General features: G+C 38.4%; 1 long non-coding RNA gene across 3 annotated transcripts in view; it reads left to right on the forward strand.

Moving 5' to 3' along the window:
- LOC137228783 (uncharacterized) overlaps positions 1 to 16,736 on the forward strand; it is a 138,965-nt gene extending 122,229 nt beyond the window's left edge. The window contains exons 7-8 of one of the 3 annotated variants that reach the window (XR_010945351.1): positions 10,013 to 10,120; positions 12,476 to 16,736. This is a non-coding gene — a long non-coding RNA (uncharacterized lncRNA). Of the gene's footprint in view, positions 1 to 10,012; positions 11,906 to 12,475 lie in introns of those variants that run through there. The other 2 variants (XR_010945354.1, XR_010945349.1) reach the window with 2 other exon arrangements.
- The last annotated feature ends 4,966 nt before the right edge of the window (positions 16,737 to 21,702 follow it).

Consider the following 21,702-nt stretch of genomic DNA (forward strand, 5'->3'; position numbering starts at 1 on the left):
TCCCGTCGCGGAGCACAGGCTCCGGACACGCAGGCTCAATGGCCATGGCTCACGGGCCCAGCCACTCCGCGGCATGTGGGATCTTCCCGGACCGGGGCACGAACCCTTGTCCCCTGCATCGGCAGGCAGATTGCGCCACCAGGGAAGCCCCTATGATACATTTTTGTGTTAATTTTTTTTTTACATAGGGAAAGGTAAGTGTTGAGTTGATTTTTCTTTACTTTCCTTCTGTTTTCTTTCTCTTTCTTTCTTACACTCTGTCACTCTTTTTTTTTTTTTTTTTGGATATTTATATCCAATTATTCCAGTACCTTTATTTTAATACTACCCCTTTCCCTCATTAGGTTAGCTTGGCATCTTTTATTAAAATGAAATAACATAGATGTATGGTTTCAATGGCCTAAAAATAGGTATACCCATTTGGGGAGTAAATACTATTTACTTTTGTGTTTACTGTTCTACACACAATGTTCAGAATCCACTCAAAAATTATGAAGCAGAACAAACACAAATAAGATCAACCTTAAGAGAAAAAGGAAGCAACAAAGTCAGAACCACAAAAGATCCAGATACTGAAACTATCAGATGGCTATTTCAAATAACTATGACTTATGTGCTAAAAGATCTAACAGAAAAGACAAAAACACAGAGAAAATAAGGGGAATTTTACCAGATAAATATAAACTATAAAAAGGTTCAAATGTAGATGGCAGAAAAATGCACACACACACAATATCAGAAATGAAGAATTCCTTAAGTGGGTTTATCAGCAGACAGGACACAGCTGAAGAAAGAATCGGTGAACACACTAGGTCAATAGAAATTATCCAAACCAAAACACAAAGAGAAAAAAGGGTGAAAAAAATAGAGTATCCAGGAGCTGTGAGACAATATCAAACTGTCCAACATACATGAAATTGATGTCTCCAAAGAAGAAGAAGAAAGAGAAAACATGACAAAAAAGATACTTTAGGAAATAATGGCCAAGAATTTTCCAAAATTAATTAAAGAAAAGAAAACATATAAATCTAAGAAACTCAAACACCAATTAGGATACACACACACACACACAACACACACACACTACAGTCAAATTGCTGAAAAACAAAGATAAAGAGTAAATCTTGAAAGCATCAGAGGAAGGAGAAGACACATGACACACAGGAAAACAAACACAAGGATGACAACAGACTTCCCCAAAATATGCAACCTGGAAGACAATGGACTGACAATTTTCTTGAAGTGCTTTCTTTGTTTTAAGAAGCATGCAAGATTTTCAACAAATGGTCTACTAATTTTTTAGACTTAATTTTTTTAAAGCAGATTTAGGTTTACAATAAAATCAAGAGGAAGGTACAGAGATTTCCCATATACCCCACCATCCCAAACATGTGTAACCTCCCCAATCATCAACATCACTCAGCAGAATGGTACATTTTTTAAAAACAAGAATGGACCTACACTGACATACCATAATCATCCAAAGCCCATGGCTTACCTAGAGCTTCACTCTTGATATTGTATATTCAATGAGTTTAGACAAATGTATAATGATATATACCAATTATTAAAATATCATACAGAAAACTTTTACTGCCCTAAAAATCCTCTGTGCTTTGCCTATTCATCTCTGCTCCCACCCAAAGATTGACATCTTTAAAGTATTAATATTTTTAAAAAATCCATCCAGAATTCTATACCCAGTGAAAATATACTTCAAAAATAAAGGCCAACTGAAAAGTTTTTCAGAAAAACAACATAAACTGAAGATAAAGGAAGTTCTTTAGGCCAAATAAGGATGACAATAAATCAAAACACCAAAGTACAGAAATGAATGAAAAGTGCTATAAATATAAATGGTAAATACAAGGGTATATATAAAGTATATTATTCCTTATTTTAAATTACTTTAAAAGATAATTGACTTCCTAAAGCAAAAAACAATAATGTATTGTGGGGGTTATTATATAGAGAGAATTAAAATCTATGACAAATATAGCACAAAAAATGCAAGAGAATAAACCTTATGGTTGTAAGGTTTTTACACTATATGTGAACTTATAATTTCCAATTGACTGTGATGAGTTAAAGATGTACATTTAAACTCTAGAGCAACCACTAGAAAGTTCAAAGAGATGTTGTGAGTGGTGTAGCAAGATGATGGAATAGGAGTTTTCTACCATCATCCCCCCATAGAAGTGTCACATTTGACAACTACCCACGGACAGGAGCACTTTTGTGGGACTCCAGGATTTTGGCAGAGAAATTCATCATCAGAGAAGAAATCCTAGAATTCATCATCAGAGAAGAAATCCTAGAATAGATGCACTGAAGAAAGAAAAAAGATAGTTTCACTTTAACCATGTAATTTCTCTCCAGAGGAGGCACAGTTCAGTGCCAAGAGAGCCCCCCTTGGCCCACAGTGTCTCCCATGTGGGAAAGTGAGAGCATAGTGAGTGAGCACACAGCTACCCCAGACATGTGAAGTGCTGTTCAAGAGGCCCACTTCTTTATTGTCTCTCCCAGATTACTGAGGTGATCAGCACAGCTGAGAGGTTGAGACAGCCTGGGAGTAGGAAAGAGAGGCCCATATCCTACCAACTGCTCTGCAATCTCCATCAGGAAGACTGCCATGATCCACCTGAGATGCCTCTCTTATTGATCCCCAAATGGCCCAGGGCGCCCAAACACTCCACATGCCTCACTCCCTTTTTCCTCTGGCTGAGCCCCCAAAAGCACCTGTACAGACAGTGAGTGCAAATATTTCACACAGATAGCAGGACTAGATGAAGGCCCACATACAGGACACTACCTTAAGGAAAACCAACAGGAAGCACCAAGTCTGGCTTTGCAGGATCAAAAGAAGGCTCTTAAGAATTCTTCCTCAGAGGGGAACAAGAGGTGTGGAGTAGATGAATCCATAGAGAAGGTCTGAGAGACCCTCAGAATCCTTAACCAGGCTGACTGGTGAAGGCATTTCCTTCCTAAAGCTAGTCAGTAAAGAGTGGAGGAGGTGACTGCATCTTCAAATGTGAGGACAGCAAGACAAGACTCAAGACATCAAAAAACATGAAAAATCGTTTGGTACCGTGAATCAAAGGAAGACAGTATTGTTTCAATAACCAACCCCAAAGAAATGGAGATGTGTGAATGGTCCAGCAAAGATTCCAAATTATTGTTTTAAGGAAGCTCTGCGAGCTACAAGAGAACACAGACAACTCATCACAATCAGGAAAAACACATGAACAGAATGAGAAGTTCAATAAAGAGAAACTATTAAAAAAGAACCTAAGAGAAGAGTTGAAGAACATAGTGAAGTGAAAATTCACCAGTAAAGAGTGTCAAAACAGATTTGATCAAGTAGAAGAAAGAATTCATGAACTCAAAGGCAAGTCATTTAAAATTATGCATCAAAGATTTCCTGTAGAAAAGAAGAAGAGATAAAGAAGTTCCCTGACCAAAAAAAAGTTGAGGCAGTTCATCACCTCTAGACCTACCTTACAAGAAATGCTAAAGGGAGCTCTTCAAGCTGAAACAAAAGGACACTAATTAGCAATGTGAAAACATGTGAAAATATAAAACTCACTTTTCCTGTAAGGAAAGCACATTATCAAATTCAGAGTACTCTGATACAGTAATTGTGTGAAAATAACTTAAAAATCTAATATAAAAGTTTTTTAAAGTGTTAAAAATAATTTTAGCTATAATAATGTATTAATGTTTACACCATATTAAAATGTAAATTGTGACATCAAAAACATAAAATGTGGGATTTTTTATAGTTTTGCATGCAGTTAATTTGTTGGCTGTTGTAACTATAAGATGTAACTATAAGTTGTTTTTTATAAGCCTCATGGTAACCACAAAGCAAAACCTATAGTAAGTACACAAAAATAAAGAGAAAGGAATGAAAGCATACCACTACAGAAAATCATCAAATCACAAAGGAAGAAAGAAAGAGAGGAAGAAAGAAATTACAAAATAGCCAGAAAACAATTCACAAATCGGCAATGGTAAGTCCATAACTATAAATAATTACTTTAAACATAAATTATATATTAAATTATCTGAGCAAAAGACATAGGGTGGCTGATTGGATTTAAAAAAAAGATCCAACTATATGCTGCCCACAAGAGACTCAACTTCAGCTTTAAGGACTCACACAGATTGAAACTGAAGGTATGGAAAAAGATGTTCCATGCAGATGGAAACTAAAAAAGTGAGCAAAGGTAGCTATATTTATGTCAGACTTTAAGTCAGAAACTACCACAGTTGTTCATAATATTTCCTTATACTCTGTTTTGCTTCTATAAAGTTGGTAGTAGTATTCTCTCTCATCCTTGATGTTAGTAACTTGAGCCTTCTCCCTTTTTTTCTTGGCCAGTCTACCTAAAGGTTTGTTATTAGTGTTGATCTTTTCCAGAAACCAATTTCTTTTTTTTTTATTTCTCTATTGTTTTCTATATCCTAAATAATAAATTTCAACTTTATCTTTGCTATTTTTTTTCTTTGTGTTTGCATTGGCTTTAGATCACTCTCCTTTTGCCAGTGTCTTAAGGTGGAATATTAGGTTTTTGAATTGAGATCTTGTTGATATAGACATTTACAGCCATAAATTTTGCCCTAAGCACTGTTTTAGCTGCATTCCATAGTTTTGGTATTTTGTGTCTTCATTTTCAATCATCACAAAGTATTTTTAAATCTCCTTTGTGATCTCCTCTTCAGATATTTAGCTGTGTGTTGCTTGATATCCACATATTTGTTAATTTTCCAAATTTATTTGTTTTTTATTTTGAATTTTATTTTATTGCAGTCAGAAAATATATTTTGTTTTACTTCAGTCCTTTTAATTCTACTGGGGCTTGTTTTATGGCCTAGCACATTAGTATATCCTGGAGTTCATTCCATGTATACTTTGAGAAAAATGTGTGTTCTACTGTTGTTGAGTGTGTGTTCTACAGATGTTCTACAGTTTGGTCTGTAGACTAGACTTGAGGTCTTCTATTTCCTGTTCTTCTGTCTAGTTGTTTTATTCATTATTAAAAATGGAGTATTAAAGTCCTCAACTATTATTATTGAATTGTTGATTTCTTTTATCAATTCTGTTATCAATTTTGTTTTATTTATTTTGTTACTCTATTGTTAGGTGCATGTATGTTTATAATTGTTATATCTTTCTGTTGGATTGGTCCTTTTATAAAATTTATAGAATTTTAATATGTATAAAATGTCTCTATGTCTAGTAATATTTTTTTGTTTTCAAGTACATTTTTCTCATATTAGTATAACCACTCCAGCTTTCTTATGTTTGTTGCTTACATAATTTTTTCATCCTTTTACTTTCAACCAAATTGAATCTTTGAATTTAAAAGGTGTTTCCTGTAAACGTCATAAAATTGGATCTTGTTTCTTTATCCACACTGCCAATCTCTGCCTTTTGATTGGAGGTTTAATCTATTCACACTTAATGTTAATATTGATATTGTTAGAAATATGTCTGACATTTCACATTTTATTTTCTATATGTATCTTGTCATTTTTGTTCCACTCTTCCTCATTTACTGTTTTCTTTTGCATCAAGCAAGTGTTTTTTAGTGTAACTTTTAATTCCTTTAATAAATTGTGTAAATTTAATTCCTTTTATAATATTTTTTGTTACTTTATGTATTTTGGGCTTACCATATATATATATTAAGTTGTCAGAATGTACTTCAGATTTATATTAAATAATTCCAGTGAGATATAGAAATGGTATTTCAGTTTTCCTCTTTTTCCTCTTCCCCTTTTTTTAAGACCTCTATATATGCTATAAAATTTGCAATACATTGTTATAATTATTAACTTATATAACTTTATGTTATTTTTAAAGTTGACAATAAAGGAAAGAAAATATATATTTCTACTGTTTGTTCTAGTAACCTTCCTTTTTGCAATTTCTGGTTCTCTTCTTGTTCTTGTAGATTTGAATTGTTCTCTGCTGTCATTTCCTTACTCCAATATAGCTTTGCTCCCATTCACCTCTTTCATGCTGGTATTGTCAAATATATTACATTTCTATATGTTACAATCCTAACAATACATATATGTGTATACTGTTTTATACAGTTGATAGTTATATAAATTAAGTGATAAACTATGAATTTATATTGCCTTTCACAATTACATAATTATCTTTACTGGTACTGTTTATTTCTTTGTATAAATTTAAGTTACTGTGTGGAGTCACTTGCTCTAGGTCTGAAAACCTTATTTTAGTATTTCTTACGCAGCAGGTCTGCTAACAATAAATTTTCTAAAATTTTGTGTATCTTGAAATGTTTTTATTTTACCCTCATTTTTGAAATATGGTTTTGGTGGAGATAAGATTCTCTTTTGACAGTTTTCTTTTAGGAATTTGAATACGTTGTGCCATTGCCTTCTGGCCTCCATTGTTTCTAGTGATCAGTCAGCTGTTCATTTTACTGGAGTTCCTGAAAACATGAAGGTTGTTGCTTTCAAGAGTTTGTCTTACACTGTGATGTGTCTGCATGTGAATCTCATTGGGTTTATACTACTTGCAGTTGGATGAATTTTAGATACGTGTTTTTCATCAAATTTTGAGTTTTCAGCCATTATTTTAAAAAACATTTTTCTATTCCTTTCTATCTTTCCTCTAACTCTTTAATCCCATTACACATATGTTGTTGTAGTTTATGGTATCCCACTTTCTCTAAAGCTCTGTACATCTTTTTTTAAATTATTTTGTTGTTGTTCAGATTGCATGATCCCTCTCACTTTAAATTCAGTGATTCTTTGTTCTGCCAGCTCAAGTCTACGCTGAGCCCTTTTAGTAAAATTTTTATTTTAGTTATTGTATTTTTCAAGTTCATATTTTCCATTTGGTTCTTTTCATAATTTATCTCTCTTAATTGTTATTCTTTATTTGATGAGTCATATTATAACTTCCTTTATTGCTTTAAGCACTGTTTATTTTAGTTCTTTGAAGTCTTAACTGCTTCTTTGAAGTCTTTCTCTTTTAAGTTTGAAATCCGTACACTCTCAAAGGCAGTTTCTGTTGCCAGCTTTTTTTCTTGTGTATGGAACACATTTTCCTTTTTATTTGGAAATCTTGTAATTTTTTGTTTAAAGCTGGTCATTTTGAACACACTATTTTAGCAACAATGGATGCTGATCCCTCCCACCCTGCTCCCATACTTTTTGCAAGGCTTCTTGTTGCTTTGTTAATGCTTTTCGTTTGTTTGTTTGTTTAGTGACTGCTGAAGTATGTAATGACGTATAATTCCCTGCAGTGTACAACTTCTGATGCCACTCCTCAGAAGGTGCAGCCTGGAGCATGTGCAGTTACTCTGCAATTGTAGTGGATTTAGCAGGGTTCCATTTGACTTTCTCCTTCCCTGTGATTATGTTAAACTGTCTGCCTACCTTGGTATCACATCCAGCTCTCAGTCTCCATTAATTGCTGGCTGACTGTTTTCAATAAGCTTTTGGGCATAAAATGCTACCTATTCTGACCCAAATCCTTGAGCCCACTTGTTGAGGTTTGTTCTGACCACAGGAGGGCTCTTTTTCACTGTCTCTTTCCCTGGCTTTCTCTGATAAACTTCTAGCTTGTTTACACTGTAGCCTGTTGCTCTCATGAAGCTTCCAGCCTCCTTTTAATTGCTTATCATCACTGCTTACCTCCATTGTTTTCCAGAGCACCCTTAGGCTTGAATTTCTCCACACTCTGTTCTAAATAGTTCCCTTGGGTAGAGCTTTAAAGCTCTGTGTTCTTATGACCTACATATCCTGTTGGGCAAAACCTCTGTGTCACTGCTCTGGAGGTGGGGACCAGCTCAGTGGCCCACTTCTCTCAGAGTGATACTCTGCTTCACAAACAGGTCACTGGGCTGGGGCACCTGCCTTTGGACTTCTCTGCTTTCCTCCCCTGGGATACAGACTCTGGCCTATATGCTGAGGTGAAGGCAACTGGGGTCCCAGTATTCTTGGTCTGCCATGCCTGGGTAGTTTCTGTCCTGTGAGTAGCGGTTAGGTGGAGGAAGGGATCCCCAGACCTCTCACTGCTCTTGCTTCAAATACAGCCTCTGCAACACTGAGCTGGTGGCCTGCCCCTCAAGTAGAGGCACCACAGCCCTTGACTGGGAGCTGATGGAAAAGGGAGCACTATGTTCTTGGCTACAGCTCTGCAGAGTGAAGCTTCCACTTTGCTGAGCTAGAGCGAGGAAAGAAAGAGTGAGTCACGGCTCCAATGCCACAGACTTCTACTGTTCTTACCAAGTAGATATTCTTAAACAAATGCTTCTTCCTTTCTGTGTGTGCTTCCAGAGATTTAAAATGGTTGAGTTTCTTTTCTAATTTTTACCAGCTAGGTTATTTCACTGGGGAGGGGGTCCATGGAGGTCCTTATGCCACCATTCTGGAAATTGTCTCCTAATATCATATGATTTTAAGTCAAGAGCTTCAAAATTAGTGAAGCATATACATTGTGCTCAATAAAAAACATATATATGCAATAATAGTTTTATTTTTATGTATTATTTATGTATTAGTTATCTATTGGGGCATTGAAAAATCACAACAAAACTAAGTGTCTAATAACAACGTTCATTCTGCTTATGAATCTGCATTTTGACAGGGCTCCAAAGGGATTCATTTTTGCATTACTCCATGTCAGCTACGGTTCCTCAAAGCTTGGGAATTGGAATAATCTAAGGGCTTACCCATTCATATTTCTGATGGGTGATGTTGGAGGCTAGAATAGCTGGGGCTTTGGGGGTATCTCTCTATATCTTGTGTATATTTGTGGCCTGTCCATGTATGCTTCAGTATGTTTCAGCGTAGCTGACCTTTTAAATGTCACCTGAGGGCTTCTAAGACATGTGTCTTGAGAGTCAGGTGGCAGCTCTATGACCTTTTATGACCTAGCCTTGGAAGCCATGCAGTAGTCAGAGGCCCACCAGATTCAATAGGGGGTAACAGGGCTTCCCTGGTGGTGCAGTGTTTGGGAGTCCACCTGCCGATGCAGGGGACACGGGTTCGTGCCCCGGTCCGGGAGGATCCCACATGCCGCGGAGCGGCTGGGCCCGTGAGCCATGGCCGCTGAGCCTGCGTGTCCGGAGCCTGCGCAGTGGGAGGGGCCACAACAGTGAGAGGCCCGCGTACCAGAAAAAAAAAAAAAAATAGGGGGCAACAGAGACAAAATTTCTTCTGGAAGGAGTGTCAACAGTACAACTGGAGAAGAATGCATGGGATGGGATGCATTGGTATGGCTGCTTTGGGAAAATACTACCTGCAACAGGGGTAAAAGCTAACAGGTTGCTATTTATTGTTAGGAAATATAAAACTTTTAAATAATTTAAAATATAATTCACCTTTCTTTTTTAAATTCTATTTTATTTGTTTATAATGTATGTATTTCAGTAGAATATGCATGTAATTTATAAATAAGTAGTCACATAATGGGATTCTCTTCAAATTCCTTATTTTTTTTTTCTTTGCTGTACGCAGGCCTCTCACTGTTGTGGCCTCTCCCGTTGCGGAGCACAGGCTCCGGACGCACAGGCTCAGCGGCCATGGCTCACGGGCCCAGCCGCTCCGCGGCATGTGGGATCTTCCCGGACCGGGGCACGAACCCGTGTCTCCTGCATCGGCAGGCGGACTCTCAACCCACTGCGCCACCAGGGAAGCCCCTCAAATTCCTTTTAATAATGTATTGTATGATCAAAAAATTTAGAAAACTCTAATACAGAAATTCAAAATCAGGTTGAGTGATTTCCTCAGCAGTACACCAATATATATATTATGATAAAATTATTTTGTGATAACTTCCAAACAAGTATAAAACCCAAACTATTGGAACAGAATTATAATAATAATTAGCATCTGGTAAGAACACCCTATGTGTCAGGCATAGTCTTATGAATTTTACATATATTACATAAACACATAAATATTTACATTTAGTTCTCTTAATAACTATATGAACTAGGTATTTATTATTTCTGTTTTGCAGATGAGAAAATGGAATCTTGGAACGGATAAGTCAGCCAGCTTGTATGACAGAGCTGAACTCCAGAGCCCGTAATCTTAACTACCGTACAGAGAAATGAGACTTTTACAGGTGTCTATTGTGGTGTGTGTTTTTAGGAAAGTCTGTTTAGGGCCCAAAGCAGTGGTGTGTGGAAAATATTCAACAACCAGCCCTCCAAAAAGAAACTGTAGGCAAGTATATATGTACATCTGTTTATTATAATTTTTACTGACCCAAAGGAGACGCCCACATAATTTACAAATAATAATAAAAGATATATATTCTTTATCTTAATTCCATAACCTATAACTTCAGTGTGCCTTGCTATTTCTTGCAAAATGCAACCTATACTTCTACTGCTCAAAAACAATGTAACAAAATCAGATGATGAATAAATGCTAGATTACTGTCTAATCAGCAAAGAAATTATTCATACTGTCAGAAAAAGGGTAGTTTCAACATGAATGTTGGTTGATAATTTTGTTTGGGCTAATGAGTCAGATGGAAGTGAAACAATGAAGATGTATGTCAATGAAAATAAGTGGAGGAAGCCAACTTTTTTAAGACATTACTACTATTTAGCAGAGGCATAAGTGTATTAAATACAGTAGGTTTCTAGAATATGCTCCCAGATACAAGAAGTATTCCTTAATTTTTTATCGTGGTAAAGTGAAATATACATAACATAAAATTTACCATCTTAACCATTTATAAGTGTACAATTCAGTGGCATTAAGTACATTCACATTGTTGTACAATCATCACCACTATTTATCCTCAGAATTCCTTCATCACCCCAAACTAGAACTCTGTACCCCATGAAACAGTAACTCCCTATTCACCCCTCTCCAGGTCCCCAGAAACCACAATTCTACTTTCTTTCTATATGAACTTGCCTATTCTAGGTACCTCATATAAGTGGAATCATATAATAGTTGTCCTTTGGGGTCTGGCTTATTTCACTTAGCAAAATGTTGTAGCATGTGTCTGAATTACATTCCTTTTAAGGCTGTATAGTATTCCATCGTATGTGTATATCATATTTTATTCATCATTCATTTACCAGTGGACATTTGGGTTGTTTCCACCTGTTGGCTATTGTGAATAATGCTGCTATAAACATTGGTGTACAAATATTGATTTGAGTCTTTGCTTTCAATTTTTGGGGGTATATACCCAAAAGTGGAATTGCTGGATCATATGGTAATTCTATGCTTAATTTTTTGGAAGAAGTATCTTACTGTTTTCCAGTGCCATCCTTTTACTTATTTGTTTAAGTTTACTCTCACTCTGTGTTCTGCCATTATCCTGGGGAACTTCAAGTTTCTAACATCTCCTTTGCTTCCACCCATGCTCCGATCACATATTATATCTCATTTATTAAGTCTCAAACTCTTACTATTCTCTCCATCATTACAAACTTAGATTCCGAACACAGTCTAAGGCTTAGCTTGATTTCCAAGGATAGCAGAGACAGATCAATGATTGAAGAATGACTCTGTCTGGTAATATTCAATACATGCATTATAACTTATTAAATTTTTTTATATAAAAACAAATTTATACCTTGTGAACAAGAAACAAAAATTCCTTCTAGGAGACAGACTATGAGCCAGTGGGAAACACAACTCACAGTACAAACAAGTGACAAATGACAATAATGCTATGTGATATATACACTTCACTAGTAGGAAATGCAAAATTTCAAGGGAAGTTAAAAGATGGAGAAATTTACTCTTCTTTGAGGAAGAATACCTAGCTGAGAGGTAACACTTGACTTGAGCCTTTATAGATCTTCAGTGACAGTTTGTAACTGAAGAAGGGAGATCAGGGCAATCCAGGTCAGCAGAACAAACGTGCAGAGGCTCAGAGCTGGCAGGCGAGGCGGGGTGTGTTCAGGCAGGTTAGACTCAAATGTGCAACTGTGGAGGCAATGAAGAGGGGTGGGGTGGAGGTGGTGTCAGAGGATGAGGCTGAATAGAGTTTGGCCCTAGACTGAGAATGATTTTGAGTGACAGACTAAGGAGCTGCTCTTTAGTTTAAGACCAATGGAGACTCACAGCAGTTTGTAAGTAGAGGAGTGACATGGTAAATTCTGCATTTAGAAAGCCCAGCTCAGTGATCACATAGAGAAAGAACTGAAGGGATTTAAAACTAGAAAATAAGAGACCGGATAGGAGGTCAGTGTACCAGACAGTGCTCTGCTGTTGAGGATGACATTGGAGAGATACCTCTTGCATTTTTCTTCCAACACTGTTATAAATGTCTCACCTTGAAGACCAGTATAGAAAGTTCCACGCAGCAAAAAGAAATCTGTTTAGTTAGAGGTGTCAACTTTTATAAATGACATTTTAGCAAAATTTTAAGAGTGACTTTTATAGCATTAGGAAAGAGGAATCACCATGTAGAATTTATTTGGCTTTCATTCTTTCTTTCCTCTGATAGGAGTTCATCCCTGAAGAGCAAAGTACAAGTTTCTGACCTAATGTGTCTCCAGTCTCTTCTGTTTGATCACCTTTACATTGAGGCCAGCACACCTTTAGTGTGACACTTTTTATATTCACAATATCTTGTTTGCAGAAAGATTTTTCTTTTATCAGAAACAAAGACAATGTCCATCAGCCAGTGTTAGTAAAGGCAAGGATCAAACAGCCTTCCCAATTTATACTATGCTGACCACACTCAAAAATGAGAATTTATGTGGGCTTCCCTGGTGGTGCAGTGGTTGAGAGTCCGCCTGCCGATGCAGGGCACACGGGTTCGTGCCCCGGTCCGGGAAGATCCCACATGCCACGGAGCGGCTAGGCCCGTGAGCCATGGCCGCTGAGCCTGCGCGTCCGGAGCCTGTGCTCCGCAATGGGAGAGGCCACAACAGTGAGAGGCCTGCGTACCGCAAAAAAAAAAAAAAAAAATGAGAATTTATGGCAGGATTCAAATCAATGCAGATAATTCCTTGATATATTTTAGGGAGTGGAATTTCTAACAGGTCTATTCTTTGCCTGAAACCTGCAAATACATGTGACTTTTAATGTTGTCAATGGCATGAGTTACAAGTAGAGATAAGTGGTGATGAACACAATGTTTGTTATGTCAAATCTTTCCCCTTTACCTCTAAAAATCAAAATAGCCTCATCCTCTACTCCTGACCACAGTCACTGAGGAGAATTACAATAAGAGCCACAAATACTATTAGTTGAAACTTGAGATAAGTAAAATATGCATAAATCCTCTCAAGTGGAAAAATATTCGCTGTGGGTGTCTTTCCTTTTCAGTCACTGAAAACAAAGTTCTGGGCACTGATGACCACAGTTGTTGTTCAGTTCCCTCTTGTACTCAGAAGATTCAAAGAGGGCTGACATTAGCATTCGAATCACCCTCCTTCAGCAGGAGCTGACCGCACTGTGTTTTGAATGGGACTAAATGTCCATTCCTGGGACAGAGACCACAAAGAGAGGAGACAAGGGGCTGGTTTCCAACTTGTGAGCTTTAGACTCCTGCAGGGATTCACGTGAAGAGGGGTACCATGCAGCTGAACGCAGGTCAGAAGAAGACTCTGGACTGGAAATACAAATGCGGCTGGAAAATGCATCTCAGATGTGTACGTGCATCCTCCCTTGCTACAGAAATACATTAAATTCTTTCAAATACACCCCAGGGTCTCCTCTCTCTGTCACACCCTCAACACACACCCAAGAAGTGAGTTTATTGGGTAAAAACAGAAACAAATGCTGTCACTGGGATGCATACTTGGAGAGCAAAGTTTCTTCTCTGTGTCAGAAATTAGATCAAAGCTTGAGGAGAAAGATTATGGGGAGGAAGAAATGGAGACCCTCCATTCTTCAGTGTTGGAAGCTGATCAAAAACATTTCTTGGGAGTGCCTCGAAGATTTTTCAGAGCGAGTCACCCTTCCAGCCACCTTTGGAGGAAAATCAGCGACTCACCCCTCACTCACTGTGTGTCTGGTTTGGGGTCACACTGGTCATGTCTGGGAGACAGCACAACCTCCTCTCCTGCAGACGAGCTCAGGCCAAGGGCATGAACTACTCCCAAAAAGAAGAAGAAGCTTCTGGATAGCTTTGGAGGAGATATCGTTAAGCCCACACCCCTAGACTAAATTGAACCATTTTGTCACTATCTAACTCACACAATTTTTGCCTACTATATTTGGCAACTTATCTGGGATACTTCTGTTAAAAAGAAAAAACAACAGGCCCAAACTAGAGTCATTCAAAATGGAGTCATTTGTGCTAAGCCCCACGACTGCAAGCCAAGACTTAATACCCAACCTAATTGCATTTTCAAACTCTCAGGAATGCAATCTAACTGGTCAGCGCTAGTGAGGTGATCCTCCTGATAGGACCCTTCTGTTCCCCTCAGGAGGTCGACCTTCCTGGAAACAATGCATTCTTTGCTAATAAGTTCCTTGTTTCACCCTCTTTCTGCCTTTAAGAACTTGGATGAGATGCTGCCTGATTCATGAATCATTTGATAAAGACAATGTGGTCTTTACTCAATTGAATTTTCATTATTTAACGCTGTTAAACTCAGAATATCACTTTTGGTTTGTATTGCAAAGCTAGTAGCAACACTAGATGAAGCCAAGTATATCTCTTTCAAGAATTACAAGAGGTCTGAGAATTTATCCTACTTGCAAGCTAGTAAGTTAGCCTGCCACAGTTTCATGGATGCTGAGAGAAGACACACGATTCCTGGGTCAGAGACAGAGAATTTTATTCCTCAGGGCACAGCAGGCAGCATGAACTTCATGTAAGCATCAGCTCCCCTTGTCCCCCAAGTCCCGCTGGGTAATGAGGAGGTGACCAAGAGGTGGTTGTGCTGGCCATGGGTTTTCATCATAGCCAAAGAACCCCAAGCTTAGGAAACCCCAATCTTTTATTAAGGCAACTGCAAGAAGACCTGCCTGCCCTTTTCCCCAGGGAGGCATTATCTCTATTATACTGGACAGTAAACACATCTGCCCTTGGTTCACTATCTCTACCTAGCCTGGCTGTTTGCTATACAAACATCCTTGAGAGGAGAGATTGGGCACTAGACTGCTTGGAAGAATGGTCCTCAAGGGATAAGAGAAATAGATTTGATCCATACTTGGAGAGGGTAGGCTAGTAACTAACTTAATCACAATCCATGGGACCATTCACCAATCAAACAATATTTCTTACGCAATTTCATGTGAATGTAATAGATAATGGGAAACTACAAGAAATTATTTCCCATAAAAGTGAAATGTCACCTTAACTAGATGGGACTGAACACTGCCCAGTGAACACCTGTTGCGCAGACTTAGACACACAGGCAGGCGTTAACCCCGTAGGCCTGGAGGAAATGACTCATGGGGTGGAAGTAGAGGTAGAAGAAAGGAAGGCCAAGAAGGAGAAGCAACTGCATACATTCAAGGCACTCAGCCATATCCTGGCTTGTCATCCTAGCGCTGCTGCCAATAAGACACTTGCACATTTGATGAAGATTTGTTAGCAATGAAATCTGACTGAGCTTGAAGCTAGTGCTACCCCTGAATGTTTGAGTTTTCTACACCAGTAAAGTACTTCTTTTCTTTTCTGTCTTAGGAACACATTGATTGAAGAATAACATACATTCAGAAAAGTGAATTATGTAAGTGCCAAGCATGATGAATTATCACACATACAAAAAGCACATCATGAAATCAGAAGCCAGATCAAGAGTTAAAATACGCCAGCCCTGGGCTTCCCTGGTGGCGCAGTGGTTGAGAGTCCGCCTGCCGATGCAGGGGACACGGGTTCGTGCCCCGGTCCGGGAAGATCCCACATGCCTTGGAGCTGCTGGGCCCGTGAGCCATGGCCGCTGAGCCTGCGCGTCCGGAGCCTGTCTGTGCTCCGCAACGGGAGAGGCCACAGCAGTGAGAGGCCCGCCTACCGCAAAAACAAAAACAAAAACAAAACAAAACAAAACAAATACGCCAGCCCCTCAAGCGCCCCTTTAGCCCCCTTGGAATCAGTACTCCTAGAGTCATCTCCGAAGGTAACTACCATAGTGATTTCTAACATCGCGGACTAGATTTATCTGTACTTTAACTTCATATAATGGCATCACACAGCACACATTTCTTGTGTCTGGCTTCTTTCTCTCAACATCATGTTTGCAAGATTTATAGTGTTATATTGTGTGCAGCTGTAATTAATTCATCCTAATTACTGGATAGCATTCCATTGTAGGAAGATATTTCATACAGTGAATATTATTTCTTCATTATAATGTTGATGAAATTTTTATCTGTTTTCAGTCTTTAGCCATTAAAGATAATGTGCAATAAACATTCTTGTACACATATTTTCACATATGTATGTATTTCTGTTGAGTTGAAACCTAGGAGTGGAATTACAGGATCTGGGGTATGCATAAGTTTAGCTTTAATAGATAATGGGAAACAGTTTTCCAAAGTCACTGTACCCATTTCTACTCCCACCAGGGGTGTATGAGAGCTTTCCATTCTTGCCAACACTTGCTATTGGCAGCCTATTTGATTTTAGCGATTCTGGTAGGTGTGTGGCAGAATCTAATTGTGGTTTTAATTTGCATTTCTCGGATGACTAATGAGTGTTCGTTCTTTTTCATATGTTTATTAATCACTTGTATTTCCATGGGTGAAGCTGTTGTTAAAATCTCTTGCTCACTTTATTTTTATCGGGCTGTCATTTTCTTATTGATTTTTAGGAGTTTTTTGTTTTTAATACAAGTTCTTTTCAATTATATGTGTTGCAAATATCTTCTCCAATTCAGTGGCTTGTATTTCACTCTCTTAATGTGTCTTAGTGTTAATGTGTTCTTTCCGTAATCTTTTTTTTTCTTATTGGTCAATACTTTTGACATTTAAGAAAACTTTCCCTACTCCTAAAGACATACATGTTCTCTTGTTATCTCCTTAGAAATGTTATTGATTTATTTTTCACAATTATCTCTACAATCCATCTGGATTTATTTTTGTGTAGGGCATGTGTCTGAGAAAAAAACTCATTGTGTTTTCCTTTACTCTCATACTCACAATACTTGTGACACCAGATGTGCGGGTTTTTGACACCAGCTGAGTGTCCTGCATTTCAATTCAATTCTGACAGTGACTAGAGTGAGCACACATCCCACAGGTTAAAGGCTCAGTCCCACAAGCCTTCCCCCACTTCAGATGCCAATTGCAAGTAGGAGGTCCCCCAGTTACCCACAACTTCTGTCTGACTTGGCTGCAAATTGAAGAATCCTCTTCCTTCCTGCTTGATTATTTGCTAGAAATAGCTCACAGAACTCAGGAACACACTTACTTATGTTTACCTGTTTATTATCTAATAAAGAATATGATGTGAAGGCTACAGATAAACAGCCAGATGAAGAGGTATATAGGGTGAGGTCTGGAAGGGTCCCCAGCACAACAGCTCCTGTCCCCATGGATTTGGAGTGCACATAGATGTGTTTACCAACCTGGAAGCTCCCCGAGCCCCGTATTTTTGACATTTTTAAGGAGGTTTCTTCATGTAAGCATGATCAATTAACTCCACTTCTCCTCTTCTGAGAGGACGGGGGTGGGGCTGAAAGTTCCAAACTTCTAATCATGGCTTAGTCTTTCTGGTGACCGGCCCCCATCCTGAAGCCCACCAAAGGTCACCTCATTAAAACAAAAAACACTCTATCACTCAGGAAAATCCAAGAGACTTAGGAGCTCTGTGTCAGGAACCAAGGTCAGAGACTAAATATCAGAACAAAAGATGCTCCTGGTGCTTTTATCACATAGGAAATTACAAGGGTTTTAGGAACTCTGTGGCAGGAAGCAGAGCAAAGACCAATCTGTGTAGTTTCTGTTATTTTACAATGTGAGTTAAAGATTAAGATTAAATCTTTTTCTTATGGATATGCAGTTTTTATGCCTATCCAGCACCGTTTATTTATTGTCCTTTCCCCATTCCTCTCCAATAATATCTTTGTCATGAATCAAGTGACTGCATGTATTGAGCTTGTTTCTGTGCTCTCTATTCTGTTCAGTGGTCCATTTCTCCACCTTTGCACAAATAACGCATCTTTTAATTTCCCTAGCTTAATCATAAGTCTTGATATCCAGAGTATAAATCTTTCAACTTTTTAAATTCTTCTTCCAGTTTGTCTTGGGACTAAAATTCTGTATCATTTTTAGAATTAGCCCATCAGTTTGCACCTATGTATACACACACCCTTGCTAGCTTTTTTAAAATAAGGATTTTATCAATTAAATCAACTCAGAAAATTGGCATCTTAATAACACCCAATCTTCCGATCCAAGAACAAAATATATTGCTTTACTTATTTAGGTCTTCTTTAACTTCTCTCAGTACTGATTTAAAGTTTCCAGTGTAGAAGGCTTGTGCATTTTATATTAGATTTGCTCCTAGATATTTGATGTTTTATGATATTATTGTGAATAGTATAATTTTAATTTCATTTTCTAATTATTGACGATACATAGGAGTAAAATTGTGTTTTGTGTTTTGCATACAGTAAGTCCCCTACAAACGAACGAGTTCCATTCCAAGAGTGCATTCGTAAGTCCAATTTGTTCGTAAGTCCAACAAATTTAGCCTAAGTACCCAACTAACACAATCGGCTATATAATACTGTACTGTAATAGGTTTATAATACTTTTTGCACAACTAATACATAAAAAACAAACACAAAAAATAAAGAAAACATTTTTGATCTTACAGTACAGTACCTTGAAAAGTACAGTAGTGCAGTACAACAGCTGACGCTTCTCAGCAGTACCAGCTACATCACCGCTGCTTTTACGCTTGCTTTCAGACATCCTGGGCTTGAAATAAAGATACTGTGCTACTGCACTCTATACAGTACTATACAGTAAAGTACACAAAAGCACAACCATTTGCAGAGGATGCACACACATGACAACATATGCCAGACACGTGAACTAACTTACGTGATTGGATGTGTGAATGCACATTCACATCTTTGAAAGTTTGCAACTTGAAGGTTCATATGTAGCAGACTTACTGTATTTAATTCTACCAAGCCATTGTGTTAAATTCACTCTTTAATTCCAATGGTTCATCTGTAAAGTTTTTAGATTTTCTACATACACAGTCATGTTGTTGGCAAATGACAGTTTTACTTCTTCCCTTCCAATCCTTCCATATTTTATTCATTTATCTTGCCTTATTTTACTTGCTAAAGACCTACAGTAGTGGTCATCTAATATAAAAGAAAAACTTTCAATATTTCACTAATATATTTATTAGTTCATTGCTATAGGTTCCATTTATTCCTTGCTAAGGAATGTTAAACTTTATCACATGGCTTTTCTGCATTTATTGAGATGATCATATTATTTTTCTCCTTTATTTTGTCATAATTCTGATTTGCTTTTTTTTGGACTTGATATACACGGAACCATTTAATATGTGATCTTTGCATCTGACTTTTTTGCTCAACATTAAGTGTAGTCATTCGCATTATTGCATGTAGCTGGGATTGTTCATTTTCATTGCTGAAGAGAATTCCATTATATGATTTTAACACCAATTATTCATCCGTTTGATATTTGATGGATATTTGGTGTTTTTCACAGTTTGGAGAAAATCAAGCTATCCACCTATCTCTCTCCTCAGAACAGATTCTTACAGGCAAGGCGCCCTAAATTGCACTCCAGCACTGCTGCTAATTACCATGGTTACTGTAGTTGTATCCACCATGTCTGCCTGCGATGGCCAAGTGCCTTCCATCCACACTACCACTCTCCCCACCGATTCTATGCACCCCTACGTCCTACCATCAATTCCAGAGAATAACCACCACGGAAATTCCCAAAGATGCTGCTACCTCCCCCTCACGGTATATCCCTTACTGCCTCAGTGAGATGAACATCCTCACGGAGCCCCTGAGAAGCCTGCTGAGATGCTACATCTTTTCATCTTACCTGATAAATACATTTCTTCATTTCCACCTTCCTGAGTTTTTTGATCCCTTCCTCAATACTACCCTGAAGAAGTGGGGCAGCTCCATCTGACTTTCCTGTCCAAGCTTCAAGGAGCCATCCCAGGAGTGTGCTAAGATTGGCTACAGTGGTCAAGGAAGGTGGTTGAGCCCAAGTCCTGGGAAAGTGCTGCCAGGCCAGTGAACTTTCCCCATGGAGTCTCTTGAGTCTCATATTCTCTTTTGTTTCTCTCAAGATCCACTCCCACATGGGGCCTCCCAGGTGCAGCTGGTATATGTAACTCAAGGACAATTACTTCTGTGTCCAAGTTATTCCCCCTGGAGCAGGGACTAGGTTTTCTCCCTCAGACTCTGCTGAGATTTGGCTGTAACTGTCACAGATGGTGAGGGCGGTGAGGATGGATCTAAGGTCATCTCGTGAGGTGCCTCTTCAGGGGAGGGCTCCAAGAGGTGGGGGCTGCAAGCACAAGGAGTCTGTGCTCCTGTTCAAAGAGGGAGGATCTTGCTTCTGTTGGCCCGGAAGGTTCAGGGGAATCTAGGGGTCCGGGTTCTGAGCTCATCCACATACATACACCCAATCTCAGATTCCATTAGTTTCCTCTTAGGGCCCTCACAGTAGGACCCCTGTTAAGGCTGTGTGCTCATTCACCCCCCTTTGCAGCTCTGCAACCTTAGCCGTTAGCTGCTGGGCTCTTGTGCCCGCAGGAGATAAGGGGCTACACAAACACTGCCTTAGAGACCCTTGGAATCTCAGAGTGCTTAGAATGATAGTTGGTACAAGCATATCACTGTATTGTTTTCAAAGCTTTCAAAGCAGCTAAAACAAGCCAAATTTTAATTACCATTTTTTTCCATTCAATTTGAGTGACATAAAAGAAATATTCAACACAGATATTTGGACAACTGTCTGTTGAAACAAGGTTGGACCAAGTATGATTTACATTTGCTTCTGCAGGTGACGGGGCACTAGCTCCTGTTGCCCTTCATCCAGTGTGAGTAACTGAGGTGATTCCCAGCTGAGCCGAAGTCCCTGTAAGTCTTACTGCCTCTTAGTTCACTACTGGAGAGTAGGTTTCCAGGGTCTGATCAGAAATGATGGGGGTTACCAGATTCATCCTTCCTCTTGGGAGGTCTTGGAGCCTGTGTCCCCGTGAACCTGCCCACGTTGCAGCAAAGGGATAAAGACCACTAGATCTCAGGTTGTCTAGCTGACCTCACTCTTCCCCTGTCTCCTGAATCTGTGGTTCACTGAGCTATTAGGTCTCTGATGCTACCTTGCAGGTGTTTTGTCACATTTTCTAGTTGCTTTTAGTGGATGAGTTGTTCCAAATTTCTTACCGATCCATTTCACATAAACAAAGTCATCTTTTAAACAAAGGTCATGAACCAATAAACCACAGCATAAAATAAATTACAAATGGTTAGTAAGCATTTGAAAAATATCAGCTTCCTAATTATAAAAACTTTTCAATTAAAAATGAGATGATTTCAAATGTTAAGGTACAAAGATGAAGTAAACAGAAGTTATTGAGTGCCCTCAGATATTGCTAGTAAGAGTCAAGCAGAAACTTTTCTGAAAGGAATTTTGGCAATATTAACAAAAATGATGTAATTTTTCATACATATTGACACAGTAATTCCACTTCTGAGGAATTTATTCTAAGGAAATAATCTAAAATGTGGACAGGTGTTTAAGCCAAATATATTC

Source organism: Pseudorca crassidens, chromosome 8 (assembly GCF_039906515.1).
Source record: "Pseudorca crassidens isolate mPseCra1 chromosome 8, mPseCra1.hap1, whole genome shotgun sequence".
In the NCBI taxonomy this organism is placed as follows: domain Eukaryota; kingdom Metazoa; phylum Chordata; class Mammalia; order Artiodactyla; family Delphinidae; genus Pseudorca; species Pseudorca crassidens.